At 36.7% G+C, this 5,308-nt stretch overlaps 1 long non-coding RNA gene across 1 annotated transcript; it reads right to left on the bottom strand.

Annotated features, from left to right (window-relative positions):
* Positions 1-374: 374 nt before the first annotated feature.
* LOC110915955 lies at positions 375-1,951 on the bottom strand. The gene is made up of 4 exons (XR_002579386.2): positions 1,813-1,951; positions 1,623-1,693; positions 1,153-1,250; positions 375-779 (listed from the first exon to the last, which is right to left on the bottom strand). It is a non-coding gene; the product is annotated as an uncharacterized LOC110915955 (long non-coding RNA).
* Positions 1,952-5,308: the final 3,357 nt, after the last annotated feature.

Genomic DNA, 5,308 nt, shown 5'->3' with positions numbered 1-5,308 from the left:
TATATTTTTTATATTTTAATTTTCTTACACAATTCCTACGGAAATTTTTTTTCTTCGTACACAATTCCAACGGAATGTACTTGTTTTTCTTACATAGTTCCTACAGAAATTTTTTTTTCCTACACAGTTCCAACGAAATGTGTTCTTGATTCCTACACAATTTCTACAAAATTAGTTTTTTTCCTACACAATTCCAACATAATGTATTATTTTTCCCACACATTTCCTATGAATTTATCTTTGTTTTCTACACAATTACAACGGAACGTGACGAAACTTGTTTATTCTTTTTCCTACAATGTTCCCTACGGATACATTTAAAAAAATAAAAAAAAACAAAAAATACTTGCTTTTTCCTGCTAAAAAGTGCATAATGATAAATATGATTTGGACATAAAATTAACAAAAACAAATAACATTAATTCGAAGCACATTTAAATTACCAAATCGCCATTATTCACTAATGAATGCTAATCGCTGCTCCTTAGAAATCCAGCACACGCGAATCCTTTAATATAGCATGTAGAGATTTAACAACTTAACATTAGTATCCAAGATAACATTCGTAACTAGCTAAGAATTTTATTAGCATGTAGTTCAACAAGAATTGAAATTGCCCTTCCATTTCGAGTCTGCTTCTTTCATTTAGGCGCTTGCAACCCTATTTTCATAGATTTGCTCCCTCTTTGAGTTTCAATGTTCTTTCTTTTTCTAGCTCTAGTCATTCTGTCTCTTTTCTGTTGTTGTAGTTGTGTTGGGTTCTCATCTAGCCATCATGCCTATAATTAATATAACACATTAAAACAAAACCACAATTATGGCCTAGTAGAATCAAATATAACTCATTTATACCTATTAAGGTTCATTATAAACAATAATAACCAAATATATGCATAGGCTCCCAAACAAATTTGATTTTAGTCTCGGGTTCGATCTTGGACTGAAAAGGACGAGTTGGCTTGAACTGACCATTGTTGAGTTTTGACTTGCATAGTTTGCTTGGTCTATTGACAACACTCAATTTTTACTATTCAAAATTGAATATTTTTATAACAGTTTGTTTCATGGCATTTGGTTCAATTAGAGGTTAAAGTATATTTAAATGCTTCATACCACTATCAATCACCAACAAGTAATTAAACCTTACCTTACCTATGTAATAAAGATTTGATTCATTACCATCATCCATAGTGAGTGATCAACATCGTATATCTTGTTGCGTCATTTTCCAATATTGCCTAATAGTAACACTATAGTTCACAAATACACCAAATAAGATTAAAATGAATTAAGATAGAACTAGCGGGTAAGGGTGTTCATCGGTTCAGTTATTAGTTTATTAGTTTGTAACCAAATAACAAAGCAAACTGGACCAAATAAGATAATTGCTTAACCAATTTCAAATAACTAAATAAGAATCCACTGGGTTTTGGTTGAAAACAGAATAAACTGGATTCAACCAGACAACTTCTGTCTCGCTTTTGGTTTATGTTTATGTTCCAGACAACACCGCAACAAATTAACATATGTAAGTATTTTGGCGTATTTTGAAATCAAGTTAACAAACTCATAAACTCAATTAGATTAGAAAAAAAAATCTAAAATAAATCAGGAGAGAGTACCTTTCTGCATTTTTTGGGTACAATTCCTTATTTCCTTTAGAATAATCAAAGCCAAGAACAATACTCGAAACCTAAAAAATATCAAAATAATAAGGACAAAGATGATATGAATCGACTACATATTTACTAAAGAACAACCCAAACAACATGCACAAGCAATAACACAATAAAGCCGATGATGAAAGAATACCTCCATTTTACAATCGATTAGCAGAGATTCATCACCGATTTATTAGTAGCTTGCTCTCTGTTTCCGTAAAAAAAAGGCAACCATTAAAGAAGCATTAATGGATTTTTAGGGTTAGGCGGAGGGAAAGGAAAGTTTTATCTGGGAAATAAAAAAAATTGGTGGGAAAATTAGAAGAGAAGAATTTAACTTTTCTTTAAAATTTTGGGAAAATTTTGGAGGGAAACGAGTTTTAGAAAAGAGTAAACTGCCATTTTGGTCCCTGTGGTTTGGGCCCTTTTGCCATTTTAGTCCAAATCTCAAATTTTTTACATCTGGGTCCCTGTGGTTTGCATTTTGTTGCCATTTTAGTCCAAAACTCAAAATCTCTGATTTTTTACTGTTTTAATGTCCCTTTTTTGTCTTTATCTGAAGGGGTAGTTTGGTCATTTAATTTTCATTAAAGCAATTCATTTATTAAAAAACCTCCAAATATAAAAACCTCCTGATCATCATCATCTTCAACCTCTGCACCTCATCGCCGCCAAGCACCACCACCCCCTCTCGCCGCCAAGCACCACCACCTGCCACCACCCTCTCGCACCCCCTGCAACCACCGCCCCTCTCTCTCTCTCTCTTACATCACAACACCATCTCCTCCACCTCCACAACTGCCACACCAATCCGGTGACCAAAATGGCTTTCCGATGAACTTGCAACTCAATCCGGGGAGCACCTCCACCCAAAAAACGACTGGGCAAACACTATAGACCCTACCGCTATCCTCATAAATTCGCCCTAATCTTCCACCACCGCCGCCTTATCCCACCTTAAAAACCCTAATCGGTTTACCATGTGTTCTTGAGGCGGAGATCTGTGTGTCTCATTCCGGATTCATCATCATCGTCTTCAAAATCTTGAGGCGGAGATCTATGTGATCTCAGGGGTGTTTGGAGACGACGCCATTGTTGAAGGCTCATCTGTCTCTTCAAACAACATTCCACCACTGTCGGAGATCTATGTCGTCGCCGTAGTTCCTCCTTGGTGCTAGGTCTGATTTGGGTGTGGGTGTGTGGTTATCGGAGAACCACCACCTCCTTCATCTGCTCTGCCGGTTCTCTCTCTCTCTCCTCCCCTGATTTCGTTACCGTGCCGCCGCTACTGGTCTGATTTGGGTGTGGGTGTGTGGTTATCGGAGAAGGAGAGTGGCAGAGGGTGTGGTGTATGTGGTTTGCAGAGAAGAAGATTGGAGTTTATCTGTGTTTTAGTGAGAGAGAGAGAGAGAGAGAGTTATATATATAATATATAATATATAATTAATTTTGTTTTAATTTATTAGAAGAGTAAATCAAAATGACCAAAATGCCCCTGCACTAAAGGACAAAATAATCTGCTTTCAACAGTCAAAATAGAGGGTTTTTGGATTTTGGACTAAAATGGCAATAAAAGCGAAACCACAGGGACCCAGATGTAAAAAGTTTGAGATTTGGACTAAAATGGCAAAAGTGCCCAAACCACAGGGACCAAAATGACAGTTTACTCTTTAGAAAAAGAAAAATGAGTTATTATTAATTTTGAGGGAATGTATTATATTTTTTAAGTTTAAATAAATAAAATAATATAATAAATTAAAGTTATAGAATAATTAACTATACATTGTTTAATTTTCTACTTTTTTTTAATGATCAATCGAATAAATGTCTGGCTACTCGAGGTAACCAACTACTCTTATTTATAGCCAAGGGATGAATTGGAATACAAACAAACTGTGAAACTTCGATCTTCCCGCACAAGTTTATGTTATAATTTCGTTATGTGAAGTTATCTAATGAAAATCTATATTATAATTATCGTGCATTATGTGTATTTTGTGAAACATAAAATATGTATATGTATTTATTTATCTAAGATTATATGAGAAATGTATGTATATACTCCTTCGGTTCTGACTCGGAACCCCTGGATTTCGACTCGAGACCTCCTGCTCTCGAGTTGGGCTTCTTGCCCGACACCCCTCACTTTTGGCTCCTGGCCCAATGTAACCAAGCCCACTCGAAACCCCTTCAAACCCTATGAGGATGCGGCATTTAGGGGGTGTTATAAAACCCTCACAACCAGCCGACATTCCATTTCTAGCTGCAATCATCACCCATTAATCCCCAAATATTCCCTTATCCTCTCTCTATCCTTTATCCACTTTCTCTCTCTAAGAAAACCCTACTCCTTTCTCCTCCCTCCTCGGAAACGGACAACAACACCATCAACATTAAGACCAGATAGAAGGGGGTCACTTAGGAGTTTCATTTCACACGCCATCTACACAATCTAAGACCGGTTAGTGCATTACTTGTTAGGCTATAGGGTGTGGTTGGAGCCCCCTTGGGACTTTATCAGGCCAACTAGGATCCACGTCAGCGCCATGTCAGCATGGAGGCTTTATCATGCCCCCCTTTAATTTGCAAGGTGTGGATGGAGCCCCCGTCATGAATTACCTAATTATTTATTTATTTAAATATTTATTTCTTAAATTAAATGGCATTTTTAATAACTAGAAAATTAAAAAAAACATAATTTCATTAAAAAAACATAAGATACTAGAAAAAAAAAGACAACATACTAAAAAAAACACAACATACTAGAAATAAAAAAAACTACATATATTTGGGCCGAATTTGTGCCTTACGAGCCTTCAAAATGACTCGGTCCTTCTCTGGTAGATGTGACACATCCCTTGCGAGAAAGTCGATGTCTCTTTGGATTTGTTTCTCCATTTTCATTTCTTGGTCTTTTTCCCTAATGGAGATTATTTGCTTGAGACCTGCCTCGAACTCGCTCATCTTTGACGGGCCATCTGATGTAGTAGACTTTCCACGTGCCTTGGCCTTACTTTTATCCCTACCACTCTACCAGTTAGACGAGGCAGCTTTTGTGGTTCTTCAAACTCGTCAGCATCTTCGTTTAGATTCATTACTGTACAAGCATCGGACCCCAGATGGTTTGGTGGTGGATGTCGATTTGGACCGTTTCGATCTAGGGAGGGTTGGGTCGAATGTTGGAACAAGATGCCACTTTGGAGATTTGCGAAGAAGCTCCCATGTGGTTACCAACGTAAACATATGCCCATGGTGCATTCTATAGTCGTTGTGGACTTGTGTCATGACATCGATGTCGCTCGCACCACTTTTCCTTCGAGTACTATTGACGAGATTATTGTATACGTTATTGAAGTTGCGAACCTTCGTCCTCATAGCACCCCACTTTCCCGAAAAAGAGTCGGCGGTTCGATACTTGCCACGAATACGAGTCATACATGTTCTAATAGACCGTATTAAGGCCTGTATGGATTCCTATAATTTTTCTACGAAACTATTACATTCATTATTTTCCTACGGATTTATGATGAATTGTTAAAAAGAAACGTATTTCGTTGGAATTGCGTCAGTATTTTCCTACACATTTCCTACGGATATATATAAATTTGTTTTAAAAATAACATATATGTGTATTACAAAAAAAAAAA

This window comes from Helianthus annuus, chromosome 9 (genome assembly GCF_002127325.2).
Source record: "Helianthus annuus cultivar XRQ/B chromosome 9, HanXRQr2.0-SUNRISE, whole genome shotgun sequence".
NCBI classification, from domain to species: Eukaryota; Viridiplantae; Streptophyta; class Magnoliopsida; order Asterales; family Asteraceae; genus Helianthus; species Helianthus annuus.
The sequence above is the reverse complement of the archived record's forward strand: the minus strand, read 5'-3'. Positions and strand labels throughout refer to the sequence as shown.